Genomic DNA, 17,684 nt, shown 5'->3' on the forward strand with positions numbered 1-17,684 from the left:
TCCAAGAGTTACTCAGAGAGATTACGGGGACAAGAGGAAGAAGCGACATTCTACTCTTGATTATGTGCTCGGCAATCTAGCCCTTGCTCTATGGGATCACAGAAGACAACTACCGGAAAGAAATGACAGAATGGCGAAGAATTGTCCTATACACATGCCTTTTGCTGAAATGGCAAGAATTCATGTGTTTTCTGGAGCTTTAACTAGACTCTATAGAAGGGGGCTCACCTTTCAGCTTCCTGCCAAGACCCCATATGAGACCTGCCCACTGAGCAAGACACCACAAAAGCAAGAGTCTGCAGTATGGAGACGAGAGATAAAGGAAGGCGTTGTCCAAAGCTGGATCTCCAAGGTCAAGGACAATGCAATGGTGGCACCCCTGGACCCTCCATGGGGTTCATGCATGCACCCCATGAGAGAGCCAGCACTTGAAAGCCTAACAAGAAGAAAAGCAAACGGAGCAGAGAGCTGCAGCGTCAGCCACCGAGCACAGAGACAACTGTCTCCTTTCTCTCTCTGCTCTTTGCCCTGACCCACAAGAGGGGCTAGGCCTTCAAGAGGCAGGAAGGAAGGTGTCTCCACACAAGATCACCCACCTTCTCTCCCTCACCCTACCTATTCAAGACCTCCGGGTCCCACCCTGTGCCTGTTCTAGGGGGAAGACAGAAGAGATCTGTCTACAGTTTCAAGCTGCTCCAGACTTACTGTTCAGTTATGGAATATGACCTTGAGATTGGACACAGTAGTTGAACACAGCGAATGAAGAAAAGTGCTTCCTATTATATGATTCACGGGGTTCGCCTCTTCAGTATGTCACATTTTTCAAAGATAAACTTTATTTTTTAGGACAATCTGGGATTCATAGCAAAATTGAGTGGAAAGTACAGAGAGTTCCCATACACTCCTCCTCTTACCTATGCCCAGCCTCGCCCTATCAGCATCCCACACCAGACTGTACTTGCTAGTCTAAGAACCTGCATTGATGTGCTGTCATCACCCAGAGCTCATAATTTACACTAGGGTTCACTCTTGGTGCTGTATGCTGCATGGGACCTCACAAATGTATAATCTAATCACGTGTACGGACCATTAGAGTCTCATAGAGAACAGTTTTCACTGGCCCCTAAAAATACCCTGGGTTCCACCAATGACATCCGTTTTCTATATGGATTTTCTCTGGAGTAGTAATGGGCTCATTCAAGATGTTCATACCCCAACCTCTTCACAATGGTTAACAATAACCCTCTTTAAGAATATTCTTGGATGTTCGGACATCCGTGTGGCTCAGTCGGTTAAGCATCCTACTTCTGCTCAGGTCATGATCTCACAGCTCCTGAGTTCGAGCCCCGTATCAGGCTCTGTGCTCACATTTCAGGATCTGGAGCCTGATTCAGATTCTGTGTCTCCCTCTCTCGCTGCCCCTCCCCAGTGTGCACTCTGTCTCTCTCTCAAGAATAAACATTAAAAGAAAAAAAAAGAATATTCTTGGGTGTTGCCTAGGTGGCTCAGTCGGTTAGGCATCTGACTGTTGATTTTGGCTCAGGTCATGATCTCGTGATTCGCAGGATCAAGCTCCACGTTGGGCTCTGCACTGATAGCACAGAGCCTGCTTGAGATTCTCTCTCTCCCTCTCTCTCTCTGCCCCTCACCTGTTCACACACTCTCTCTCAAAATAAATATATATTTTTTTAAAGAATATTCTTGGCATTTGGTAGTTGATGAATAAGTGGTGTTTTGTGATTGTTTTTATGACTGTTTATTCTATTTTTTTGGTATGATGTTCCTGTTCCTAGAATACTCTAATATACACGAATGGACCCCATCCGTAACCATTAAAACAAAACCAGAAAGCGTTTGCACATCTTTCCACTGAGGCGTTTACTTACAACTCTGATGTGATCTATCCTGGGAAGAGGGTGACATTATCATCATTTTACAAATGAAGCAAAGAGAATTAACATACCCTGAGCCTTAAAGGCTCCACATTCAGCCAGTGGAAAAACTAAAATGAAGCAAATATAAGAGTCTCACTTAACACAAGTACTTCATCCCTACGAAACAAAGGGACGTTTTCCCTAAAAATGCTGATCAGGAGCCTACTTTCTTTTAATTTAAATGGAAAAGAAATATAATCCATCATACTTTAATACAAAGTCCTCCAGTGATTTCTTAAAAGGTAACTAAAATACAGCAAATTGCCTCCATACTAAGTAACAAATTACCATGTTAGCTTATAATGCACTTAAAATATTACTTCCTGATTACCAAACAATGACTACTGTTAACCAAGAGTTGTCGGTGCAAGGTCGGCATGCTTTCTAAATGCCCTACACGACACTGTGATGCCCTAATACTCAAATATGGAATGTAATTTGAGACTAGTCTAGCGTATCATTTAGTTCAAAATACTGTGCTAAGTTTTAGATCCATAAATATATACATATTTTTAACAAACAGGGGCTGAAATCTTGTTAAAAAACACATAAGTTCTGTGAAGTTTGGATAAAAACAATAAGGCAGAGTACCAGGCGATATGTCCAGACACATTCTGCAAGGTATGCCTGAATGTGCCTCGAAAGCCAAATCTAAAACAGCTCTGGGAAGGGGAAATTGACTTGGTGAACTACCAGGAAAAGCACTTAGAAAAATAACACGCACATTGGATTTCTAACTAAATGGCAATTCCAAGGGAACATATCGCTCTGTGTGCACTTAATTTTTAAGAGCACATCTACCAAGTATGGAAAAGTATATTTATTTTGAAGGCCTTTAAGGAAAGTTAAATGATCAGTTTCCCTACTTCCAGGGACTACTAGCCCTAATTTGGAAAAAGTAGGCAACTAATGTTTAAGAACTGGGGTGAGAAGGAGTCTTGATGACTTCTTTGGGCTTGGTCATGGCCTTGTGGCTATGTGGGGTAATATCCTTTTGATTAGGAAGTACATGTGTATGTATTTAGAGGTGAACTTTCATGATGTCTGCAATGTACAAACAGTTCAATGCAATATATATATATATATATATATATATATATACATACACATGTACACAAGTTCACCTCTAAATACATACCCAACATATACATGCAACACTATATATATATATAGTGTATATATATATATATATATATAGTGTTGCATGTATATGTTGGGTGTAGATACCGTAGAGAAACAGAAAGAGAAAGAAAAGGCAAATGTAGCAAAATAATTGCTAAAGTTATATCAAGAATGACTTGTCAGGGGCGCCTGGGTGGCGCAGTCGGTTAAGCGTCTGACTTCAGCCAGGTCACGATCTCGCGGTCCGTGAGTTCGAGCCCCGCGTCGGGCTCTGGGCTGATGGCTCAGAGCCTGGAGCCTGTTTCCGATTCTGTGTCTCCCTCTCCCTCTGCCCCTCCCCCGTTCATGCTCTGTCTCTCTCTGTCGCAAAAATAAATAAACGTTGAAAAAAAAAAAAAAAATTTAAAAAAAAAAAAAAAAAGAATGACTTGTCAGTGTAGTTTTTGTTCGAGTTCTCTACAGGGTTTGAATGTTTTCAAGCTACAAAATTGTGAAAAATATTTGTTGATGGCAATGCAGTCGAAAATAATGACAAAGAATATTTTTCGTTGTTAGCATTTCACTATTTTACCACAAATACATGGCATATTTGTCTATGCAATGATGAAATACAAAGAAAATAAATAGCTAGAAAATAATCACTTATCCCAAATATAATTTAATCCAAATAGACTCTTTGCCAGTCTTTTGGTTATAACAGTCCAGATTTTTTAAGTAGGTACATCTTTTAAAAAGTGAGATTTTACTCTTGGAGTCTTTTGTTTTCCACTACTTAATATATTAGGAAGCTATTCCATAAAAATAAACACCCATCTACATAATTTTAGTAGCTCTGTAGAAATCCATTATAAGGGTATATTACTATTTGTTTCATCAATACTTGATTTTAGAACATTTGGTCTGTCACCTGTCTTTTACTACTACAAAAAACTTGCAGGGAGCAATACATACAATGATCTATAGCATATTTTTACCATTCATAACACTGTTCTCTTAAAAATACCTCCGGTATTAATTACAATTGACCCTTGAACAATAGAGGTTAGAAGTGCTGACTTCCCTGGAGTTGAAAATCTGAATATGACCTTTGATTCCTCCAAGACTTAACGACTAATAGCCTACTGTTGACCAGCAGCTTTACCAATAACATTTGACTAATGCGTATTTCGTCCTTTATGTACTAGATATTGTATTCTTATAATAAAGTAAGCTAGAGGAAATAAAGGCTATTAAGAAAGACATAAGGAAAATATATTTACAATACTCTTTATTGAAAACAATCCACTTGAGCACTTCAAACCTGTGCTTTACGAGGGTCAAGAGTCTTAGCAAATTTTGCCATATTGCTTCTCAAAAAATCTGTACTTATATAGCAAAATTACCAACAAGGTATGGGAGGTTATTTTTCCCATTTTTTCCCATCTTTGTCAGCTGCATTTCTTGACTGCAGCAAGGTTGATCATTTTTATCATAAGCCGACTGAATAGCTCCTCTGGAATTTTGTCTTTAAAAAATTTTTTCAGTCCAGTTTTCCTTTAGGGGAAAACTTTCCTTTCTTAATTTGTGGGAACTTGTTATATATTAAGAATATCAACACTCTCTGGAATATACGTTGCCAATATTCTCCAAATTTCTTTTTAAACTGAACTGATAATTTTGAGTAGTTTTGGATACAAAACTTTTAAATTTATACATATGACATTTGCCTTTATGATTTCTGTCCTCGGGACAGCCCTTTCCTGCCAAGATTATAGAAATATTCACTGGAATATTTTATAGGTTTTTATAACATATTTTTTTTCTTTTTATATAGCTTATTGTCAAATTGGTTTCCATACAGCACCCAGTGCTCATCCCAACAGGTGCCCTCCTCAATGCCCATCACCTACTTTCCCCTCTCCCCCACCCCCCATCAACCCTCAGTTTGTTCTCAGTATTTAAGAGTCTTTTGTGGTTTGCCTCCTTCCCTCTGTAACTTTTCTTTTTCCCTTTCCTCTCCCCCATGGTCTTCTGTTAAGTTTCTCAGGATCCACGTATGAGTGAAAACATATGGTATCTGCTTTCTCTGCCTGACTTATTTCACTTAGCATAATACCTTCCAGTTGCATCCACTTTGCTACAAATGGCCAGATTTCATTCTTCTCATTGCCCAGTAGTATTGCATTTTGTATATATAAACCACATCTTCTTTATCCATTCATCCATGGATGGACATTTGGGCTCTTTCTATTATTTGGCTAGGGTTGAAAGTGCTGCTATAAACATGGGGGTACAAGTGCCCCTAGGCATCAGCACTCCTGTATCCCTTAGGTAAATTCCTAGCAGTGCTATTGCTGGGTCATAGGGTAGATCTATTTTTAATTTTTTAAGGAATCTCCACACTGTTTTCCAGAGCGGCTGCACCCGTTTGCATTCCCACCAACAGTGCAAGAGGGTTCCCGTTTCTCCACATCCTCTCGAGCATCTATAGTCTCCTGCTTTGTTCATTTTAGCCACTCTGACTGGTGTGAGGTGGTATCTGAGTGTGGCTGTGATTTGTATTTCCCTGATGAGGAGAGGCGTTGAGCATCTTTTCATGTGCCTGTTGGCCATCTGGATGTCTTCTTTAGAGAAGGGTCTATTCATGTCTTCTGCCCATTTCTTCACTGGATTATTTGTTTTTTGGGTGTGGAGTTTGGTGCGTTCTTTATAGATTTTGGATACTGGCCCTTTGTCTGATATGTTATTTGCAAATATTTTCTCCCATTTCGTCAGTTGCCTTTTAGTTTTGTTGATTGTTTCCTTTACAGTGCAGAAGCTTTTTATCTTCATGAGGTCCCAATAGTTCATTTTTGCTTTTAATTCCCTTGCCTTTGGAGATGTGTCAAGTAAGAAATTGCTGCAGCTGAGGTGAGAGAGGTTTTTTCCTGCTTTCGCCTCTAGGGTTTTGATGGTTTCTTGTCTCACCTTCAGGTCCTTTATCCATTTTGAGTTTATTTTTGTGAATGGTGTAAGAAAGTGGTCTAGTTTCATTCTTCTGCATGTTACTGTCCAGTTCTCCCAGCACCATTTGTTAAAGAGACTGTCTTTTTTCCATTGGATGTTCTTTCCTGCTTTGTCAAAGATTAGTTGGCCATACTTTTGTGGGTCTAATTCTGGAGTCTCTATTCTATTCCATTGGTCTATGTGTCTGTTTTGTGCCAATACCATATTTTAACATAAAAATTTTTAATCTAATACAAAATTATTTTGGTGTAAGTTATGAAGTAAGGATATTGAATGATAAATTTCCAAATGATGACTGAATCACCTGTTATTCTTCATTTTGGATAATCCCATTTTCCCTCACCTTATTTGAACCACCTTCCCTTCTTATGATTTGTTTGTTTCATTAGGTCTATTTTGGTATTAAAAAAAATTTTTTTTAACATTTATTCATTTTTTGAGAGAGAGAGAGACAGAGACAGAGCATGAGTGGGGGAGGGGCAGAGAGAGCAGAAGACACAGAATCAGAAGCAGGCTCCAGGCTCTGAACTGATAGCACAGAGCCCAATCTGGGGCTCGAACCAACGGACTGTGAGATCATGACCTGAGCCTAAGTTGGACACTTAACCAACTGAGCCACCCAGGCGCCCCCTATTTTGGGGTTTTTAAAATTTTGTATCATTGATCTAACTTACTATTGCCTGCAAAAGTGCCACCCTCTTCCGTAATTACTATGTCCTCACGATTTATTTATGCAGGTTTTCAAGTTAGCTGCGGTCACTTTCGGTCATTTATATTTTCTCAGGAAATCACTCACACAATTCAAAGATTTTAAGTTTATTGCCCATTGAAGCAGAATCATGGCATTTCCTTTATGTGTATGATTCTATGTATCTTAATGTTCCTCACTCCTTTCACCTTATTTCGTCCAGCCAACAGTTTGGTTCCAATATTAGGCTTTTCAAAGTTCCTCGATTTGCTTCCTAAATCTATCCTTTTCCTTCTTTCCTAATTAACTATTTTAATCTCTTTCTGTTTTCTGTTTACCAGAAATTTAAGTTCCCACAAATGTCATCTCTGTATTTCTACTTACTTTACTGTTCACCATCACTATTTACTCTTTTTCTTGCCTTTACTTATGCCTTTCTCTTGTTTTTGGCTTTAATCGGTGTTGCCGTCTGTCTTATTTCTTGAATCAGTGTCCTGTTGATTTACCTTCATTCCTGTTTAATAATAAAGGCCCTTAATGCTACGAATTTTCTTCTGAATGGAACTGTGGCTCTATCCCAGACTTATTTATGAGCAGTGCTTCAGATGTGTTTATTTATAAATAATCTATTTCAATTATGAGCCACTCTTTCACCTAAAAGTTGCTTAGGAAAGTACTGAATTATAATGAAGGGGGTGGGTTAACCTCTTGCAGATTATAGTAAGAGTTTACTTATGGCCTATCCTGTGGTCAGTCTTTATAACTCCTTCACGAGGGTTGGAAGAAAAAATTATATTCCTGATTTTTTGGATATCCAGTCTTAAAAATTGCTAAAGAAACGAGTTACATTACTTATACCACTTAAAGCTTCAATGTCTTTATTCCTTTTTGATGTCTCAAAGACCAAGAGTAATTTATCAAAGATTCCCCATACTATTATTATACTATTACTGTTACTTCTTCTTAAGAAGAACTTAAGAGATGAAGGTAAAAACAAGAGCAGAGAAAATTTAAAGTGCTAGAAAATATTACTGGAAAATATTTCTACAATTGTCATCAAGGAAATGTTTCACAATCAACACACCAAGTTCAAAGACCATTAAGAAGAGATTAACGTAGGGGTGCCTGGGTGGCACAGTTGGTTAAGCGTCCAACTTCAGCCAGGTCACGATCTCGCGGTCCGTGAGTTCGAGCCCCGCGTCAGGCTCTGGGCTGATGGCTCGGAGCCTGGAGCCTGTTTCCGATTCTGTGCCTCCCTCTCTCTCTGCCCCTCCCCCGTTCATGCTCTGTCTTTCTCTGTCCCAAAAATAAATAAAAAACGTTGAAAAAAAAAATTAAAAAAAAAAAAAAGAAGAGATTAACGCAGTTAAATGCAGAATTGTAACAACTTTTGGGTAAGGGACACCATCGCCAACATTTTTAAAGATCGCAAACATTTGCAACAAATAAGGCAACATTCCTAAGTTGTTGTTCTCTCTCATCGTCTTTTGAAAATTCAGAAGGGATAACATATAAAGAACCTAAAATGTTTCTAGAAATAAATATCAGCACCCTAAACTTCATTCTTCATCTCTTTTACCCGTGTTTATGAGTAGGCAGCCTGTAGAGCACTGAGACGGCCATGTCCTGAAGCCACTTCTGGGCTGGGTGATGAAAGGCTATTTCCTTCCATCGGCTTTCATTCCTTGTCTACTATCTCCTGCAATTCTCTCCACAACTCAGTGTAATAACAATCAATGTCTAATGCAAAAAGACCCCACAAAAAAAACAGCAAGAGTAGGCCAGTGAAGTAGTTCCACGTGAGAACTTTTCCCAGTAGATACTTCTTACACCCATTAGTGACTACTCGATCTGACTAGCCAACCCAATTCCCCTCTCTTAGGGGGTTAAAACTCAGATGTAAGAGACAGACAATCAACATTAGAGAAAAGCAAAAGACAAGAGCCACATGCAGAGAAGTCAGCAAGTAGAAACCAGTCGGTTGGAGAGGCCATAGATCAAAAGAAACCAGGAAGTGAGGAGGTGAGTGAAAAGAGACAGAAATGATAGGAGGAAGAAAAATGTAATACTGTTGCGGTAGAAGAGAGGGAGAGAGAACTCAGTAATGAGTACAGCCGAATAGATAAAGTAGGACACAGATGTCCTCTGAGATGACAAGAGCTCTTCTTTCCCCTGGACGGGACGAGTGAGGTTATACTTCTCAGGGGTCTGACTTTTCATCTGGAGAACAGGATCTCACGTTCCCTGTGTTTCAGGTGTCATTTGGACTGCATCAGTGGTATTGAGATAGCCTAAGCCATTTCTCCATCCTTGTAAGATCCTAACTAAAACAATTTCTCAGTATCCTTGCGGTTGGTGCCGTCCCCACCTCTTAGTACATTTCTCACGAATTATCTGAGCTTGTCGAGCATCTCTTCTCCACAGGCATACTCACCCTGCCACTGAATGTGCCAAATAATTGATGACTTCTTTATTCCAGAACTGTTAGCGTTCTCTGTAATCATCAGTATAAATACTTTATTAATAATTTGTATTTATAGAACATCTGCCTCCCAAAGAGCTCAGAGCTGTTGACAAACATCATCTCATTAATCCTGATAGCAGCCCCTTTATTTTTCATAAGGTAGAAATGTGTAACAGCTAATGGGTACTGTCACCTCCATTTGACTCATAGGAAAACTGAAATCCAGACAAGACTTACCTTTCCAAGTTCAACCAGAAATCGGAGAAATAGCCCAGCAATATAATCCAGAACTTCTGCCTTCTTATGCTCTATGTTCTCTCCTTAACACCTCACATTTCAGGTCACGCACATATTCGTTAGAATGTACTAGTATAAATTTTTAAAGACAGCTTCTTCCATGAAGGGTAAAAAAAAAATCCCATAAACTCAAGATGAAAACTTAGTGGACTTTGACTTGACTTTTCAAGAGGTTATCACTACAGCCAGACTCATGAAGAATGATTAAGTTCTAGAACTTAGTATTTTTACCAGCATTTTTAAGCTACCAAAATGGCTTCCAGATGTGATTTTCCTTCATCCTGGGAATAGGAGAAACAACTTCAGGATAACTAAAGTGAAAGTAATAAGGCTTTTTGAGAAGGACACAAGCAATGGCACCTCAAAAAAACATTATATATCGAATAAGGGCAGCATGCTAGATATATCCATGCCCTATGTCATTGCAACCCTGTGAAACTGGCATCGTTATCTTTATTTTATCGGTGAGGAAACTGAGGATCAATGCAGTAAAATAAGCTGAGCTTTAACCCCCTTGACTCTGCCTCTCTTAGAAGCAGAAAGACTCTGTGCTTTCAGCAAACACCACCCAACTACTACAAATAATGGTAATCGCTGTTGCTGCTACTTTTGTTGTTTTGAATAACAGAATCCTGGAATCAGAGAGCCAGCCGACTATAGCGTGGTACAGCCACCACAGTTGATGCTTTATGTCAGTTACAGGAAAAAAAAAATCTAAGGAAAGTAATTAAACAATACTTTTTGATGCTGGAAATCCTTCAACACGATTTGCAAGCGAGACCCTGAAATAAAATGTAGCCGCGTAAAAAAGCCCACCTCAAGACAACTCTGCACAAAGATGGGATGGTAGTAAAATCAGGACAAATTGGAAACTTTTTCATACTGATTCCTAATGGAGTACAATTGGGCCCAACGTTTCCCGTGAGCACACAGATCCAGAAGAAAATTCCACTAGACACCTAGGGCATGTTAACGGGCTGCATTTGTACAGACCTCTACAAAATTTTCCAACGGAGCAAGCTACCCACAGCTCAGACAGAGGAAGCAAATTAGCTCTGCCTCCACTTTTTCCTTCTCTTCAGCCTTCCTCACATAGGGCGATGCCCACCCACATTGCTGACGGCCATCTTTGCTAAGTCTACCAATTCAAGTGCTCATCTCTTTTGGAAACACCCTCACAAATACACCGCTAAATAATATTTCGCCATCTCTCTGGGCTCGCCTTAGCTCAGTGAAGTTGACACATCAAATTAACCACCACATTTAATTTTTTGAAGCACCACCAAACTTGGTTTTCCCAGCAGCTGTACCGCTGCACATTACTGCCAACAACACACAAGGGTTCCGTGTTCTCCGCATCTTCGCCAATGTTTCCGGTTTGGGTTTTTTATACCAACCCAGTTCGATCTGATTCATTCATTTTACCCACTGTACACCATTTCCTTCTACGAATATACCATAACTCATTATCCGTCCCCTAAGGGAAGCCTTTAGGTTGTTTCTGATTCGGTTGCTATTATAATCACCCTCAGCTTGAGCATTTCTAGGTATCTCTCTGCTTGCAGAGGTGAGAGTTTCTCTGGGCTACATACGTGGAGTGGAATTTCTGTATCACGGGCAGATATATTCAAACCTTAATATAATATTGCCAAAATTCTCTTCAAAGAGGTATTTTCACTATATTTATACTCCCACCAGCTGAATGTGAGGGTGCCTGTTACTCCATACCCTGGAAAATAATTGCTATTCTCATAATAGACATAGCATCTCCCAGAAGTTAGAACAAGAAGGATTTCCGTGTCTGCTCTGTCCACAAAGGTACAGATGTTCTGTTAGTGCTTTGTCGTCCTCATTTTCTCTCTTCCCTGCCCCACCTACACCCTATACCTGGAGATTCCCTTTTTCCCCTTCTAATGCCAAGTTTATTATGACACTAATCTTAGATCTTTTCCCCCACTTGTGAACCTGTCAGAAGCCCAGCCAATCATCTCCCTCTTTATCGGAACTATGAAGTGAAATGCCTTACAGACCTCGTGGAATTTTCCAGGTAGTGAACTAACACCCACATGCTTCCCAACCATCAGAATCAGCCTCTAAGCCATTCTTTGGCTAAATTCTGGGGGCATAACCCCACGGGTTGTGGGAGCAGAAAAAGAGTGCCCAGGTATGACTGGAAAAACCTTGCCCACACATTCAGAACTGGGACCAGGGTAAGGCGTGTGAGGCACTCAGGCACAAAACTCAAGGGACACAAAAAACTCAATGATCAAGAAAAATGGTACATTAATTAAATAGTTTTAAAAGGGAAATTAAAGGGGGGGGGGCACCTGGCTGTCTCAGTTGGTTAAGTATTTGACTCTTGATTTCAGCTCAGGTTGTGATCTCACTGTTGTACGATAAAGACCCACGTGGGGCTCCATGTTGGGCATGAAGCCTGCTTGGAATTCTCTCTCTCCCTCTCTCTCTGCCCTTCCCTCACTCATGCTCGTTCTCTCTGTCTCTCTCTATCTTCACAGAAAAAGGGGGGGAAAAAGGAAAATTGATGCAAAACTTCCATGATGAACAAAATGTCAAAATTATAAACACAGGATGAGTATTATTATTGCATCTCTATTGACTATAGCCTTTTCAGTCTAATCTAATAGATCCCATCTTTGTATTGAGTGCTTTCGACACTTAATACAAGTGTATTACCAGTTGTTAACAAGAATCAATTAAGGAAAAATAAAAGTCACTCATATGCCTCATTTAGAAAATTCAAAATGAAATAGCTTGATAAATTCTCTTGAATACAGGACTGTCAAAGAGAAAATTAGTTCATATTTTTAGCTTAAATGATAGAAAAGTGTATTTTCACACAGTTCAAAAGGCTAGAAGTACAAGAGCAAAGTGCCAGCCGAGTTGACTTCCTCTGAGACCCCTCTCTTGGGCTTGAACACGGCCATCCTCTTGCTGACCCTTTACATGGTCTTTCCACTGTGTGGGCACATCTTTAGTGTCTCTGTCCTTATAAGGACACCAGTCATACTGGATTAGTCTTTCAAGGACACCCTAATAGCCTCATTTTAATGGAATCACCTTTTCAAAGTCTCTGTCTCCAAATATGGTCACATTGTGAGTTCCGGGGGGGGGGGGGGGGGGGGGGTTAAGACTTCAATATGTGAACGGTGGGAGAGAACACAATTCAGCCAAAACAGAGAAACTAAGACACTCACCATTCATCTAAAATAGAAATCTCCTCAATTCTTCAAGCTATCCGGACGGCCTCACATAGCAGCACACTGTGGTTCAAAACGAACAGACTGAAGCCAGGAGAACTTCAAAGACCTTTGGAGCTACCCACTGTGACCTTCTCCAGTTCCTCAGGTAACCCATAAACCCTACCAAATAGCATTAAGGAGTAGGATACGATCACCGAGGGCAAATTCATACACATCCAGGCAGTCTACCAAACGCTACAGTGTTACTTAACATCACAACTCCGTTGCAAGTGAGAGGTTCAGCAGGGCATCCTATAGCTGGAGTGAAAGAATCCAGGCAAACATGGAACCAAAGCCTGGAGTGAGGCAGCCCGTTTGTAAATAGCCAGGGAAATCCGATACGTAACCGGAGATTTTGGCTTTCTACGTGAAAATTCTCCTTTTGAGTACAAGTGGCATGCTTGTGGTGAATCTAAGAGGTAGCATCGGAAATACTGGGGGACCTTTCATCTAGCCAACTGATCTAGGACCCAAAAGAGGGTGTATATCTTATTTAAACAGCATTGCCTGAAGGAAACAAAACAATACTGCAATTGCTTCCCAAACTCCCCAAATGTAACAGAACAAGTAGTTGTTTGAGGATTCCTTATTCCTGGGCTCTTCTCGAAGAAGCCATATAACCTTTATATTCTTGCGCCACCACACTTAAGTAAATAAGGAGTCAGACATCAGGGATAATGACGAAATGTGTGGGTGGACTGCTCTTTTGGAAACTTCTTGGATGCCTCAGAAGAAAAGGATTCTGTAAATCTCAAGTTATAGTTGTAACAGTTCCCTTTAAATGGTAATATGTCTTAGAAAGGCAATTGCAGAAGGTTCCTGTTAACAAAAGCCACCGTCCATTGTTATGTCTGCTTCCTGTAAGGTACTCGAATCCTGAAGTCCAAGTTTATGGGGCTTGAATGTAGTCTTTGGGGGAGGAGGATGTTGACTGATTGTTGTTCCTAAAATAATAATATTTCTCTTTTACGCAGCGGCTGGCATCTTAATAAATGTGAACATGGCTTAATCAGGCTGCAAATCCCTTCTAATGTCAGCATCTGGGGGATCGAAGTTACAGAAAACTGCTTTTCTTATGACCATTCCTGCTTAATGCTTGGGAAAAACAAAAAAACAAAACAAAACAAAGTCCCAAACCTGGCATAATACTCCCTACTCATCTCACCTACTTGTTAATCTGGAGTCAGTTAAAGGAAGCATATTGTGGAAAGCATATTGTAATGGGTGAATAGCTGTTTTAAAAAAAGAAAAAAAAAAAAAGAATCGGGGAAGAAAAGGCATGACATTAAACAGTGTACAAATGATCCAGGCTTTTGCTCTACCAAACCTCGGGGCAATGTCTTTTCAATGTCATTCTTTAGAAAACGTCTTTGAGACCATGCGTGTCTTTTTAAACAAGGCAGGCCAGGGGAAAAAAAGAAGAAGAAAAGAAAGAAAGAAAAAAAAAAAGGTAAGGAAAGAAAGAAAAAAATAGGGTAAAAAAAAAAAGCTTTTATTTTAAAAGCAAACAGCTAAGTGATTTGCTGCACACTTGCCATGAATAATAACGAGATTTGTAGTGTGTTCCTCTTTTTAATTAGCACGTTGCCTTCTGCAGCAGCACCCTGTCTTATTACAGAGCTCCTGGAGAGCCCCACTTGAAGTCTTGCACAAAACAAGATGGCCAGAGAGGCCCCAGTGAGCGGCGTTGGAGTAGATCTAGAAAACTTCCATTTTTTTTTTTTTTTCCCTCCCGGCCTCCGCAGCTTGGTGTCCTTTTTGTTGGTGGTGATGGTTTGTTTTGTGTTGTTTTGTTTTTTTCTGTTGAGAGGAAGTACTCACCAGCGTCTAACAGAGTCCTGGCTAGATTCTTCATTTTGTTCTGCATAGAAAACACCGCAGAAATGCACGACGCTTTCCTCCTTGGCTGATCTCTGAATTATGTCTTTGCCATTCAAGGCATAGAACTAAACCAGTTGTAATGGGGGCAAGATCAGAGATGGGCGTCAGGCTATCAAGATCACAGGTGGGGCAGAGCCAGCCACACCATCTGCACTCAATAAAACAGTGTTCAGATGTTAACACAGGCACTTGGGCACCCAAGCAACCGAGCTTATAAAGGCCCGTATACTGCACATCTATCTGGAAAAGATTCAGTGGTCTAAATTAGGCATCCAGGTACCAGTGGCAAGAAAGGAATTTGGCTACTTTGGACAACTTTATTTTTTAAAAAAAGACTTTTTTAAAATATTTATTTTTTTCAGAGACAGAGAGAGACAGAGCATGAATGGGGGAGGGGCAGAGAGAGAGGGAGTCACGGAATCCCAAGCAGGCTCCAAGCTCTGAGCTGTGGGCACAGAGCCCAAGGCTGGGTCCAAACACAGGAACTGTGAGATCATGACCTGAACCAAAGTCAGACGCTTAACCGACTGAGCCACCTACTTTGTGCCCCTACTTTGGACAACTATTTTATAATCTCTTACAAGGGGAAGTTCAAAGGCAATGTGTCGGGGCACAAAAAAGCACTCGGGAAAAGGCAAACCAATCTTACAGATCATACTTGTGTCCGTAATTAAAAAGCATTTAGCAACATCCCTGTCGGCAAGCCCTAAAACGCAAGTAAAAATACCAACCGGCGCAGGCGCAGCTGTAGGGTTCCGCGTGCACCCACACCTATCCGGTGCAGAATGTTAATTTGTTTTCCATCACCGGGAATGTTGAGCATGCTGACACAGCTAGGTGAGGCAATCTAAAATTGTTCCAGGATTTGATTTTCATGTGAATGCAGCCTACAGCTGCATTTGATAGTGCACCACATTGATATGACACCTTTTCTACAAGGTCTTTGGTGGAATACATCTGCTGAACAGAACTGAAACAAAATATGTGCCTTGACTCAAACTTGTGGCGGAGAGCTATCAAAGTGGAAACTTGCTCAAACCTATTTGCATAATATGCAGATGCAAATCTAATGAGAAAGGTATATTGACAGCCCTTGCCTTGTTATCTGGCAATGCTGTGCATAACAGTATGTGGTACCCAGACATAATCTCCTGTAATGTTATTTTGCAATTTAAATGTTTTCTTTTTTTTTTTTTTTTTTTTTTCCCTCCTGCAAAAGAAGACACGCGTCAATAAGTGTCAGGCATCAATAACCGACATTTGAGATCGAATAAACGGCACCGGCCCATTCAGACGGAACCTGCCCTGTTTATTTTGGGACACAGGTCTTCACACCGTGAGCTCGTTATTGGTGGAAGAACAGGGAAGAGGCGATAGTCCCAAACGAACACTGATGCCTCATTTTCACTTCTGTTCCAAAGGCTGCTCTTTCAGCCCTGGTGCCAGTTCTGAGTATATTTCAAGGAACATTACTGAGAACAAAATCGAAGGCCATCAATATTAATGATCTGAACCAGGAAGATAGCTTTTAGTGTGCAAATTAATTACCCTAATCACAGGGTTTTTTGTATCCATTTTAATGAAATAACTATTTATTTCATTGAATCCTGGGCTTTTCTTTTGCAAATAAGGCACATTTACATGATAAATACATGAAATTTAAAAGGATGACTAAATTAAATTGGGAAAAAAAAGACCTTTTTAAATACAATTTTCTTAGGAAAAACAGCTAGATTAATGGGTTGGTTAGCTGACTGGCATCTGTGATTAAATCTTTTTTAATGTACGTCAAATAGAATTTAATGGACCTTGAGAAATGTCTACACAGTCAGTAATATTCAGGGACTGGGGGAGATTCCAGTTGTCTCCTGTCATTTGTTGGTGAGCTCCTGAAGCCTTGGCCTTGGGATTCTGCTTGACACATGGAATTCGCACTTTGAGTCCCTGCTTTATCCCGGGGTTTTCCTCTTTGCTTGAGCGTATCCTCCTCTTTAGAGGAGGGGGGTCTTGAACAAGGTAACCAACACATTCGCTTAACAACAGTGTGCGCCCCAAATCACCATGCTATCAATGAAAGCATGAAAGGAGTTGAACTGGGTCTCATATTTAATCATCTAATTCACATTTGTTGCAAACTGAGCTGGCCTGGGTAACGAGAGAGGGAGAGCGATGGGGGCGGGGGAGGGGTAGGGGGAGAAAGGAAGGAGAGAGGCTGCTTAATTCAGAGGAATTTTCAATGAATCTTTCAGAGTCTATGGGTTTTGAAAACTTTATTTATTGTGGGTAAGCTTTGAAGCACATTCAACAGAAGAGAGATTTGAAACACGCTCCGGCTCGTTTTTTTTTTTGATAACAGACCCAAAGAACAGAGCATCTTTCTCTGCTAGCTTCCCCCACCCCCCTTGGTGGAGCCACCAGAGATGTCTCCCTCTGCCTTTGATTTGGAATGATCAATTACAGCTGTGGCAGCCGGGCAGGTGGCCCCAGGCATCCGGGACAGGAGCCCTCTCCCCGCACATTAGGATTTACATTTCAATGGCTGCCACCATTTTAAAGATAATTATAACCTTTTCCGATTAATAATTTTCGGTGGCTTCTCTAATATTGTAACAACGTAAATATTAATTTAGCCGGTTTAAAGGAAATCTCCCTCGCGCTCCCCTGGCTCCCCCCACCCACCCACCCCCTTCACTACCTCAGAAAATGTAGAACAAAGGGCTTCAACCCCCATCTGTCTGGGACAGAATGGAGTTGGGGAGGTAGGATGCTGAATCAACACACAGAGATTAAATACCCAGATCCTAACCTGCCCACCAGCACCCCCCCCACACACACCCCGATCTTAGCGTTTTGCAGCAACGCAAACACAGCAGGCAGACGGCAGGAGCAAGAGACAATGAGGCGACTTTCTGCCTGGGTAATATTTCTAAAGCCATGATTTGTAAGAAGTAAATTGTTTTTGGTTTTCGCCAACGCAGAAAGTCGACCCGCAAAAGCTGGCAGATGGGATTCACGTTCCTTCAGTCGTATTCCAAGCGTGGCGGGAGATCTCA

Source organism: Lynx canadensis, chromosome A1 (genome assembly GCF_007474595.2).
Source record: "Lynx canadensis isolate LIC74 chromosome A1, mLynCan4.pri.v2, whole genome shotgun sequence".
In the NCBI taxonomy this organism is placed as follows: domain Eukaryota; kingdom Metazoa; phylum Chordata; class Mammalia; order Carnivora; family Felidae; genus Lynx; species Lynx canadensis.